The sequence below is a fragment of the Gopherus flavomarginatus genome, chromosome 2 (genome assembly GCF_025201925.1).
Source record: "Gopherus flavomarginatus isolate rGopFla2 chromosome 2, rGopFla2.mat.asm, whole genome shotgun sequence".
Taxonomy (NCBI): Eukaryota; Metazoa; Chordata; order Testudines; family Testudinidae; genus Gopherus; species Gopherus flavomarginatus.
The window spans coordinates 73480618-73493687 of NC_066618.1; the positions used below are offsets into that span (position 1 = coordinate 73480618).

At 39.1% G+C, this 13070-nt stretch overlaps 1 protein-coding gene across 2 annotated transcripts in view; it reads left to right on the forward strand.

Moving 5' to 3' along the window:
- Positions 1-13070, forward strand: part of RARB (retinoic acid receptor beta) — a 674993-nt gene that overhangs the window by 227259 nt on the left and 434664 nt on the right. Inside the window, exon 3 of one of the 2 annotated variants that reach the window (XM_050938490.1) lies at positions 3771-3877. The exons of the other annotated variant lie outside the window; for it this stretch is intronic. The gene's annotated coding sequence lies outside the window, so the exon portion shown is untranslated. The remainder of the gene's footprint in view (positions 1-3770; positions 3878-13070) is intronic. 2 annotated transcript variants of the gene reach the window in all.

Below are 13070 nucleotides of genomic sequence, written 5' to 3' on the forward strand. Positions count from 1 at the left end.
GCGAATTTTTGAAATTCCACTTCCTGTGTGCTTGGTGTGGAGAGCTCACATCGCAATTTTCCAGCTGAAAGGCAGCTCCATGCACAAAATGATTTCCTGCATTGGATACGCTGGTGTTGTTGGATCTGCTGGCTTTGTAGGGAGAGGAGGCTGTGCAGATCCAACTTTGTTCAAGCCGTGGGAACTTTGATATGTACGGGAAGATTTCTTGTGGCATGTTGGGCAGGGGCTGTGAATGGCACATGTATCGGTGCCGTGCGAAGATAAAGGAGCTGAGGCAGGCATACCAGAAGACAAGGGAGAAGGCAGAATTCAAACCATCACTCTGGTGCTGTGCCGAAGACCTGCCGCTTCTATAAGGAGCTGGATGCCATCCTCAATGGTGACCCTACCTCCACAACCTCCAGCTCATGGATACTTTTGTGGGGCGGGCTGGAGACAGCAGATAGCAGACTGAACCCTGAGGATGAAGTGGTGGACGAGGAGGTCAAGTTGGAGGATGAGATGAGATGGATGGGTGACAGGGTTGTCCAGTACCGTGGCAAGCCAAGATCTCTTCTCAACCGCAGAGGGTTCAAGCTAGTCCCAGCGCTCTGGCTCTGACACTCATGATACAGGAGAGGGGAGCTTTGGTAAGTGCTCATTTTGAGTTGATACTGCTTGGTTATAGGAGGTAGAGCTGCTCTTTTCTTTGTTATATGCTATAAGTGGGTTACGGGATAGAAATGTACAAGACTAACTGTGTTTGCATCTGCTTCACATTCTCCTGTGAAGCTACGCAGTGAGGGCCCTGCGGAATAGTGTGTTAATACACACCAAGATTTCACAGGAATCCTCCAGAGAGATCCCTAGGAAACTTTCCTGGAGGTACTCATCAATCCTCTGCTGAAGGTTCCTTGGCAGAGCTACTTTGTTCCTTCCCCCATTGTAGGAAACTTTTCCACGCCACTCAGCAATCACTTGTGCAGGGACCAAAACAGCACTCAAGTGAGCAGCATAGGGACCTGGTCTGAAACTGCATACATGCAGGAGATGCACTCTTGTATCCTTGCTTATATTCAGGAGTGAGATATCAGCTTTAATGACCACCGTCTGTGGAAAATGGTGGGAGAATTTACAATATTGTCCCTAGTCGTTTGCAGTGATCCCTTAAAAAAAACAAACCCTAGACCCTTTGCCTCATCTTGAAGCCTCTGCATGATCAGCTGTGTTGTGTTCATAACACTGACCACAAGAGTAGAGACCAGTGCAGGATCCATGCTTTCAGGCACAGATGGCAGGTGCGTGGTAAACTGGGGCTACTGAAAAATGGTGCGAAACGTATTCAAATGCCCATGGAATGATGGGACAGAAACTGCATCATAGCATGTTGAACCCCGCTCCCATGATGCACTGTGTCCACTCTACCTTCCCATAAATCTTAGCTGCAGAAGCTGGTGAGTTGCACAGTGGAGTATCTATTCACAGTGCACCGCTTTCACTGTTGATGCTAGAGCAGCAATTGTGGACGTGCTCCGCTGACAGCAGGAGCGTTGTGTGAACATGCACAAGTGATGTAATTATAGCAGTTTATGATCATTGGCGTAACTTGTGTTGACTTAGGCTATGCCTACCCTATAGAATTAAGAGCTTGTTTTCACAAATAGATTTAAAAACTAAATTAAACTGTTGCAAAACCCTACATAGACACTGTTTATTTCAGTTTGAATTCAGTATATCTTAAGTCAATAAGGGATCTGCTTAAACTACATTGATATAAGCTACCCTTAGGATCAAAATAAGACAGTCTGTAGAGGTTTTTGCATTGGTTTAATGAACTCAATTTTAAAATACATCTTTAGTAAAGGGATGCGAGTTTGTGTCTAGAGCAGGCATAAGATTGTATTTTTAATTACTGGCCAGGGTGCCTAAAGCTTGGATAGGCATTCTTTTACACTAGTTATATCTATAGGAATAAATGCCTTCAGAATTTAATATATTGTTTTATATTCATTTAGGGCTTTTAGGTTGTGGTCTTATCTCGCTTGTTTTTGCTGTTCTTTCTGCAAGTGCATTTAAACACTAGAAAAAATGTGTAAAGTTGGAGTAATTTTAGTGTATCTGTTCTAAAAACCTATTCTCAGATTCTTTCTTTGGTGGTGTTTTATGAGTTTTAAAACCAGAACCTTGATGTGGTTTTTATAAATAAATTTTACATATTTATGTTAAATACAGTATGAGTGTATTTCTTCTATTTATTCTAAATTGCTTCAGAACAGTTGTATCTCTCAACTAATAGGTTTGCTCTTTTGGCAAAAAAGAACCCGAAAGCCTGATATTGCAAAAATATATGCCAATGATGACATTTTGTTTGATGTACATCTTCTGCCTTAATATGTTAGTTGCTTATTTATAAGGTCAAATAAATTTAAAAAAACAAATTAACGTTATCTTGCTGGTGAGCCACTTACTGATTTTAATTGTAACTGTAAAAAACAGATACCCGGGGGGAAATATAAGCAGTAGCAACTAACATTGTTATGATAGCCCGAGGAAACAAGTGTAACAGACAGGATGTTTTGTAATAAAACTGTAAAACAATTAAAATAGCTTCACAAAGCATGCTGGTTTCTAGGCTGTCCAAAGGAAAAGACTGTGAAGGGAGAGTCAGTCAGTCACAGCGTCACAGTTATTATAAATTACCATCTCCTTTTTTGAGGGGGGAAAGGGTGGGGGAGGGAGGTGGAAGATGGATAACAAAGGTGACAAGTAAATACATGCTACATAAATATGCATAAATCCATTACCATCTGCCACATTGTCCAATTTGACTGGGTTGTCTTTCGATGTCTACCACATAAATCAGTTTAAAGCAGTTTCCCTTGAGCAATATTTTCTGTAATGAATGGGTTACGTTCTTGGGTTGTGACTGAAGACCTGGCAAATAATATAGCAAATATAGTATTTACCTTTTAAAAAAAATGTTGCAATCATAGGATTTATTTTGCTGTGCAACCATTAAACATTGTATTAGTTACTGGAAGCGAGACTGTGAAGTTAAACTACCATAAATTTTGCTTGACTAGTGCTTTTTGGTACACAGTTTTGTACACAATTGGTGAGGCATACAGCAAGTAAGGAAAAGAAGTTCAAAATGGCTGTTTTTGTGCTAGAACCCTGTGACTGTTTTAAATAGTAATTTTCATAAAGCTGCATCTCAGCGTTCACCAGTGCTGGTGGCTATTCTTCATATCATCGCTATGATGTGTTTCAGCCCCTCTTCTCAGTGTTGCTCATTTATTATTTTCTTTGTTGTTGCTTAATTCTTTGCCATGGCATTCCTACAGATAGTAATCTCATATCCATCTCTCTATGTTCAGTTCCTGAAATATTCCAACATCCTGTTCTGGATTTCTTCTAATAGCTACCACTTATCACTTTGTGGTGGTACACACTCATCTCAGCATGAGTTTCCTTTACACAAAGGCTGTGTTACGCCATTCTGACCGTGAAAAGGGGTCTTCGTGTCAATGAGAATCAGTCCCCATCTACCTTTTCTCTTTATGATTTTCTAAATGTATCACAGCAGGATGGATAAGAATCATTATTTTTTTAATCATTGATTTAAAAATGTAAATTATTTTTAATATATATTGATTTTTTTTAATTTGCTTGCTGCTAGTTCTTCACTCTTCCTCCATTTTATAGTCTTAAAATGTTAATGTGGGTGCTTACTACCTTTTTCCATACTGAGTTTCCTAATACTTGATAGACTTTCTGATTTTATGTAGATTTCTTATATGAAGAAGTTTCACACTTAGAATTGTCTTCTCTGCTGACAAAGACAAGTCAAGTGTCTTCTTACTGTGAGAACAACACAAACCCAAACCCAAAATTGGTAAGTAAATAGCCCATCCTGTTGTTTGCAACCTACACCAGCTGCCAACATAGCAAACTTCTGCAAGTCAAGAAAGCCAAAATACTTCAACCTGGCTATGTTCCTCCATCAGTTTGCAGTTTGAAATCAAGGGGACTTGTGCTCCTAAGTCACTTAAGTGCTTTTAAAAATCTCAAAAGTAGGGGCCTAAATATGTATTTGGGAGTCTAAAAATTAAAAAAAAGCTTCGGCCTATGTGTATGAAAAAGTTCCCAATAACTTTCTTAATGTGTTGAAAATCTCTAACTTTACATTATTAGCACTGAAGCAACTGTTGTGACAGACATTTTAGCCCACAAGAGAAAATATTTTAATAAAAATACAAATTCAGGCCTTGATGCTGCAAACAGTTAAGCACATGCCTAACTTTAAGTTCATTAGTAGTCCAATTAAAGTCAATAGAACTGTTCATGTGAATAAAGTTACATGCCAACTTTAGTGTGTAGGTGATTAGGCCTTAATTTTTAGTGTTTAATTTTTTGCATACAGAAGTTTTGTAAAGTTCAGATAAGATACCCTACGAATAGCGGCATTTAAAAAAAATCTGTTATTTAGACCATCATTCATTTTAATCTAAAATTGCAATAGCAGAAATTTTCAGATTAGTTTTACAGAGCCTTAGCCTGATTTAAATCAACAATTTTTTTAAAATCAAGTTTGATTTAAATCACTCCAGTCTGTCTCACAGGAACCCCATATTTTAGAAGACTATCTTTCTCATCCACTGATTTGAGGCTCTGCCTTTGATAGCCACATAGGTTAATAAGCCACATCATACAGGCTTGCTGAAGACTGAACATCATGACTAGCACATCATTTTCTAACCAAGTAACCTCCAGTTTCATGAATACTGTATGTGCCTTAGCTCAGGGGTTCTCAACCTTTTTATTTCTGAGTTTCCCCCTCCCAACATGCTATAAAAACTCTGTGGCCCACTTGTGCCACAAAAAATGTTTTTCTGCGTATCCAGTAGATTAAAAGCCAGGGTCAGCTTTAGGAGATAGCAAGCAGGGCAATTGTCCAAGGCCCCACACCACAGGGAGCTCCGCAAAGCTAAATTGGCTTCATCCCCATGCAGAAGGGTTCAGGCTTCAGCTTTGTTCCTAGGCAGCGGGGCTCAGGCTTTGGCTTTCTTCACTGGGCTCCAGTGACTCTAGCACCAGCTGTGCTCTCTGGTTTATTTTGGCGGACCCACTGAAACTTGCTTCCGGTGCCCGAGGGGGCCTCAGACCCCTGGTTGAGAATCACTGTCTTAGTTAACTTCCTTTTGTTCTTATATGCTTTGCTCATATGAAGGAGGAAAGATGATCTTGTGGTTAAAGCACAGGACTGGAAATCAGAAAATCTAGATTCTATTTCCAGCACTGCCACAGACTTCTTGTATGACTTATGGCCCTAATCCTACAGACTCTTACTCACACAAGTAAAGTACTTTGATAAATAAGGATTTTAAAATTGGGCCTTATTTCCTGGTCCTCAATTTCATCATTTATAAAATAAAGGATTGGTAAGTATTACTATCTGACAGAGATGTTATGAAGCTAAATTAATTAATGTCTGTGGAGCATCTTGAAATCCTTGGATGGAAGATGCTATATAAATGCAGACAATAATTGTGTATACTACAGATCTAATCTAGCAGAACTCTAGGGCAATATGTCCAAGGGAAGGTAGTTCTTAAACTGCTGTCCTGCTCTGTGCCTCAGGTAATGTGGTAAAGAAATAAAACCCACACTAGAAATGAGGTAATTTGTTATTATTTTAAAGCTAGGATGGCAGTGAACAGGAACAAAACAATTGCTCTGAAACCAATTTGAATGTTGTTCAGACAAATAAAAGACTGAGGCAGTTGTTGACCTCTCTTGACAAACAGCTGAAGCCAAAAATGGCCGTTGAGTCGTCGCTTAAGGACTTAATGGAGGAGATCTTTCAAATCAGAGAAACAGTAAATAAGGTAGATGGAGCTTTTACACACGTTAAAATTGAGATAGCTCAAATGAAAGCCAACCTAAATGAAATTAAAGAAAAGGTGAATGAAGCTGAAAGAACATCTTGGTGAATGTGATGATGAATTGCTTACGTTAAAGACTCATAATCAAATCAAGCTTCTGGAAATGATCTTTGGAGAATCAAGAGAACAGGAGCAGCAGAAAATCTTAAATTTTCTATCTGGACATCCAGAAATGGCTTGAAGGAGATCATCCAGGGAATGGTATTGAAAATATGGTAGCAGAACTGATGAAACGGAATACTGAAAGTTTTTTTTTTGAAATGGAAAGGGCACATAGATTTACCAGTGCTTCCCAGAATACGCACAGTAAACCTAAATCTTTTATATTAAAAATATTGAGATTTGAGCATGTCCTGCAGATGGTAGTGGTTCAGTCTCTTTCTTATTAGCCACTAACAGAAGTTGATCCATTAAAAGATATTACTTCACCTTCTGTGTTTCATTCATATTCTGGGACCAGCATGGCTATAACAACACTGCAAATAGTGGAAAATCTTCTACTTAATGTTGTTTTGTCAGTTTTTGAGGAATTCTCTTTTGATTTTTGCTTGATGTGACTCATCTGTGATTGACAGCTCAACTGCTTCCATGCTTCATGAAGACAGGACCTAAATTATTACATCTCCAATATAGTGACAAACCAGCAGTAATTAGAGTAACCAAAATCAAGTTACCTCAGGATTTAGGAGGGGTTAGTTTCCCAGACACCGATAGATGGACAAGTTTATGCTTTGCCAGAATGTTATTTCCTTTAAAATTTAACATCTTGTTTAGGGATCATTGTGACGGCCAGATTCTCTGGGTAAGGGGCTGGATTCTCTAGTCTGCCATATAAATGACGCAAGTTAAACTTGGCACAGATGAGCCTAAAGTGGACAGTGTGTCCCACTGGAAAATGTCTTTGGTGTTGGAATCCACTCTCCAGGGGGAAGAAGGAATTTGTTGGGACCAGGAAGTGTTACACGGGGATGGGGCATGGCAGTGTGAGACAGTGCTACACCTGATTCTCCATTGTGTAAATTCTCTGAGGGGCCATATGTCAATTACATAAATTAAAGCTGCTTTCTGTAGGTTTAACTTGTGCTGGAGCCAGGTGGCTCAGAATCATGGAGCTGTAACTAGCTCTTGGACAGCCCCCCTCTACCTGCCTGGGTGGAGCATGATTACCATGGAGAATAAAGCCCAAAATGCATAGTCTGCCACTGAATAGGACAAACCTAAAGAAAGGGGTTGGGTGAGGGGACTGGTGGGGAAGTCTGTAGAGCAGAAACCTGTTCTTAAGGTTCAGGAAAATCTGTCTAATTTTTCTAAGATACAAGGTGAACTCTGCAAATTAGGTTAAATTAACCTAACATCAACCTTGCTGTTGGTCCACTACTCTCAATTGATGATAATTGACGATAGTTCCTGAAAAGAAAGAAGAGACTTGTTCAGTTTAACATTTTAAGTGTTCATTTCCCCAGGAGATTTCTGAATATATGCAGTCTTTTCATTATTACTTTGCTATTTTATTTCCTTTAAAATGTCTTTTAAGTCTCCAATGGGATAATACAGCAATCCAGTTTTTTTAGTAATTGCAACTGGGAACAGGTTCACTCATTTGGAAAAAAATAGTAAGTGACTCAAACTTTGTGTCACGGTCATCAAGATTTTTGAAAGTTTGGTTTACTTTTGTTTTCATTTTCACATCTGTACTTTGTGATTCCAGTTGAGGTCAGAAATTACCAAATACCACAAGAAATGCTGCTGTTGATATTTCCTCTTTGGCCGAACCAGAATCTACAAGCATCTTAATCTTGTGTTGAGAGAGTCTGTTCTCAGAGCTTTTCAGCTACACCCAAATTTTGCAGACATAAATAATTTGAGTAGTATGGCTATCATTTGGAGAAGCTTTCTAATTTTGCGGTGTTTAGCCCAACTGAACTTCACAGCCTTCAAATCAGCACTTCTAATTAGTGGGAGTTCTTTGGAGTGTGTAAGATAATTTGCTTGCAATGCTTTTTGCAGTAGAGAAGTGGGAGCCCTGAATGTAATGAACATAAAGGAGATACTTTCTGGAGACTGCTGAACACAGACTGAGACCATGCCACTATCCTTGGTTCTCTAGCTCCCAGAATAAATAAACACAGCCTGTGCTACATAGTGATGCTGTGATGATGCGGTTCTGGCGGGACCCAACTAAGAGTGCCAATTCAGGACAAATTGCTTAAACAGGGCAGTTACGGCCCAAGGCTGGGGTTTTTCCACCTCTAAGGCAAACCAAACTAGCCAGACCAAGAGGACTTTGGTCTCACCCTACTGGCTAACCACAAGTCACACAAGCAATTTCCTTAGACACTCCAGTCTTCCAGTATCACCACCAGTGCCACTCATCCTGAGGATGAATGGTTCTGAAAACCAACACCCCAATAAAAGAAAACGGTTCTCTTGATCCCAAAGAATCTAGCCCCGGACCCAGGTCAATATGCAGATCAGATCTTACCCACAAATCACGCTGTTGCCAATTCTTTAGAATCTAAAATCTAAAGGTTTATTCATAAAAGGAAAAAGATAGAGATGAGAGCTAGAATTGGTTAAATTGGATCAATTACATACAGTAATGGCAAAGTTCTTAGTTCAAGCTTGTAGCAGTGATGGAGTAAACTGCAGGTTCAAATCAAGTCTCTGGAGTACATCCCCTGCTGGGATGGGTCAGTCAGTCTTTTGTTCAGAGCTTCAGTTTGTAGCAAAGTTCCTCCAGAGGTAAGAAGCAGGCCTGAAGACGAGATGGAGATGAGGCATCAGCCTTTTATAGGCTTTTCCAGGTGTAAGAATACTTCTTTGTTCTTACTGTGGAAAATTACAGCAAAATGGAGTCTGGAGTCACATGGGCAAATCTCTGCATACTTTGCTGAGTTACAAGGCAAATCTGCCTTCTCTCAATGGGTCAGTTGTGTAGCTGATGATCCTTAATGGGCCATCAAGCAGGCTAGGCAGAGCTGACACCAGCTTGTCTGGGATGTCTCCCAGAAGCATAGCATAAGTTTGAAGTACAGACAGTACAGAGCTAATACTCATAACTTCAACCACAAAATGACACATGCATACAGACAGCATAATCATAACCAGCAACCCATAACCTGGTCTTAGACACCTTATATGACCTCCTTTACATAAGATTTGGTGCCACTACAGGACCTTGGTTGCAACCATGTTCTATATAGTCCCAGATTATATCAATAACGTCACAGATGCCACAGCCAATCTCCTTAAATCCTGAGATAGACTAAGTAATCATGGAGGGAGCTGCTTCATTCATCCATCCATGCCATCGCTGTAGTATTCTGCTGTCATAGTATAATTCCCAAATCTGGACCTTAGTGTCCAGGATATGGGTACTAGCATAAAGTCCTCTAAGCTTAATTACCAGCTTAGATTCTGTAGCGCTGCCACCAGTCAGGAACTTTTAGGGCCTGATACCCTCTGGTCCCCCCCCCAAAACCTTCCCAGGGGACCCCAAGACCCAGATTCCTTGAGTCGCACAACAAAGGGGAATAAGCCATTTCCCTTCCCCTCTCCTTTCTTCCTCCCTGGTTACACTAGGAAACCACCGTGATTCAAATCCTTGAATCACCACTTCCCCTCCCTTCTTCCCCGGAGGGAGATACGCAGATAAACGCTGAGAGCAGGTTTTTCTTCCCTCCTCCCTTTCCTTTCTCCCACCAATTCCCTGGTGAGTACAGACTCCCTTCCCTGGAGTCTTACAAAAGATAACCAAAAAAAAATCAGTTAGGTTCTAAAAAAAAAAGAGGAAAACTTTATTAAAGAAGGAAAAACATAAAAAATGTCACTGTAATCAAGATGGTAAATATACAGGGTTTTTCTAGCTTATAGACAATAGAAAGAAGCTTTCTCCAGCAGAAACACAATTTAAGCTACTTCCAGCAAGTACACATATGCAAATAGAAAAAAAACAAATTAAAAGACCGTGACCGCCTTTTCTTACTTACAATTCTGAATAGATAAGAGACTGTAGCAGGGAGATTGGCAGAAACCTGGTTGCACCTCTAGCCCCATCCAGGACCCAGAGAGAACAAAGCCAAACCCAAAACCCACAAACAAAGGCTTCCCTCCACGAGATTTGAAAGTATCTTGTCTCCTGATTGGTCCTCTGGTCAGGTGTTTGCAGGTCACTGTTTGTTAACCCTTTATAGGTGAAAGAGACATTAACCCTTAGCTATCTGTTTATGACACAAGCCATCCTAGCTGTATAGTATCTACCTGATTCCTCCAATTAGTGAGCAGCATAGTGTTGGTTATTGCCATTCTCACAAGTCCTCAAAAATGGCACTTCTAGGAGTGACATCGCTTCATTGGATCAGATTAAATAGATAGCATGGGAATTAATACTTGAAAAATCCTGTTATTGACTGAGTGAAATTTGTACAACTGATCTAGAGGTGAAAGGCTCCATATTTATTACAAATCCCCAAGTCAGTCAATTGCATGATTAAAATACATTTTGTTTTTGTTTAATCAGATTATTGTATTTTACATTGTTGTATTTGCTCTTACACATTGGATGTTATTGGGTAGTTTTCATTATCTTTTGACAATGATCAGTAAGTCAAACACATTCAGCTTTAATAAAAATGGTTATTTGGGAACAAAACTTCAATTAATGAAGACACAGTAGTGAACAAAAATCTTTATTTCAATAGGCAAATACAAAAGAAATGTTACTATAATGGTAATGCACATCTCTTCTCCCTCCCTTCCCCTATCCCTTTATTTTTCTTAGAATTAATACCCCTGATACTATTGTTATAGCTGGAGAACTGGCAACAACTATAGTTTAGACTGCAGGAACTTTTCCATTCTAAGCCCCTGTATCTTAGTTTTGCAGTCAGCTAGGCCAGAATAAATTCTCATTCTATGTCAAAATCAGTCTTGGGTTCCAGAATGCAGATATCTGAACAATAACCAACATAACCACTTTTTCTTTTTCAGCCAACCAGTCTCTCCAGTGGTAAAAAAGTATAGATAATTCAAATTAAAAATAGGGAGAGACCAGTTAACTTCAGACAGAAATTTTGTTTACTGATTTGTTTGTTTGTGAAAAGCAAACCCCAAAGAAGTATAGCTTATTCTTCAAGGTTATCAACACTCTGTTACCCTACATTCCAGACACTCTCTTACTTCTGATACATACTCTCAAAGCTAGAGATTTTTTTTTTCTGTATCAGAGCGTTCCTGGGGGAGTATCAGGGAAGTTTATTATCCATTTCTGATACCCTAGAATATTAATTTAAATCTGGGATGAATGTTTATTTTCTTTGGATTTCTACAAATTAAAAACACACCGATCCAGTCATTCTCTATACCTTTGACATAACTTAAAATACACAAATAGTACCTTAAATTTCTCATAATCAGTTCAAGCCTCAGCAATCAGTGTAGCTCTAATGACTGTTCAGTAGAATGTGATCCTTTAATAATTCATCGCCATAGGTCCTTTTCTAAACATATTTCTAAACTAACTATTAGTTTTTTATGGTTCTTGAATGTGGTGTGTTAAGATGGTTAACATCCTCTGCCTGAAACTTTAGATTCAGTTGGTTAATGTAGGTAACTATTGAAGTTGTGTTTTCCATGGAAATAACCCTGAACAAGTGGTTGGATGAGGCAGCTGTACCTTCCTTTCAGTACCTTCTTATTTTTATTTTATAATGACAAGGTATCATTGAAGATCAGTTCTAGTTTATCTCTAAATTTGATTCAAGTTTAGAGAGGAGCCAACAAATTAATCTTCAACTTGTTTGTCTAAATTACTATGTCTAAGAGAAGAGATACACCTTGGATTTGGTAAGGGCTAGAACGTTCATAAAACCAAAAAATTTACAAATTTCATCCTTCTTAAAAGGGTCAAAGGAAAGGTCAGTGCATTTCTAGGTCTGCAGTTGCAGGTTGGAACAGCTCCTTGCATTAAAGAATCTTACAGTTTGTATCTTACCATCATCTGTAGTATTAAGAACTCGTAATGTATGACTGCCTCTTGGATGTATTGAGAACCTGTTTCAGTTGAAAAGCTTTTCTATTTTGCTATTTGGCTTTCCATTCATTGCTTCATTTTGTACTGGAAAGGTGGATCTTTCTTGAACGCAGGTTCCTGGACGACTATACTAAATGCAATATTCTAAGGCTCCTCTGTTCAGGTTACCTCTCTGTCATTGATCAGAGACTCCTATTTTATTTTCAATGCTAAAGATGAACATAAAAAATACCTTTTATTCCTCCAGTTAATTGGATTTCCACAAGTCAACCCCAACTATCCAGAAGTGCCACCAGGTAGCAAGTTTAGCTAACGGGATTGCTAATTTTTTTAATGTTTTGTATACTTTAAAATAGCCAGTGTCTGGTCCTAAGGAAGTATCAGCTGGATCTCGTATGTAATAAAGATAAGGCCTGGTTAGTGTGCAGAAATTTTCCAGTGTACGCTGTCCAGCTATATCACATATTTGCAAGCATTTACAGGAAAAGAGGATAGTTCATGTGCTCTGCATTGATGGAATTGACTGCTAGGGATTTAACTCACATGGTTTTCAGGAAACAAATATTCTAGTTGTCTTTACTTTCCCTTTATCACTCCTGTGTATTGAACTGTGCAATTCAATTTATTAAAGCCTTGCTTATTATTTATTTGATTATTAAAGCTGATACTGCAAAACATTAGGTTCAAAACTAAACCAGTGTTCAGAATTAACAGGAAAGAAGAGATGTACATCTACTATTTTTTTTTTCTTTTAACAAAAGAAAATCTTCCATGAAGCAATGCTCAATATACTGGTGTCTGGTGTTGGTAGGCCTGTTCCTACATCATGTTGCAAATATCTAGAGGCACAATAGCATGCTAAATAGATGCATTAGCCTGCATCTACATTGCAGTAAAAAACCCCACAGTACTGAGTCTCAGAGCCTTGATCAATCAACTTGGCTTGCAGGACTAAAAGTTGCAATGTAGCTGTTTGGGCTTGGGCTGGAGTTTGGGGTCTGAAACCCCATGAAGGAGGTGGGTCTCAGACCTGGGCCAACTGCGGTCGTGCCAAGGGTCTTTTATTGCAGTGGAGATGTACAAAATTTTTGTAAATATATACTAAAGCAGTA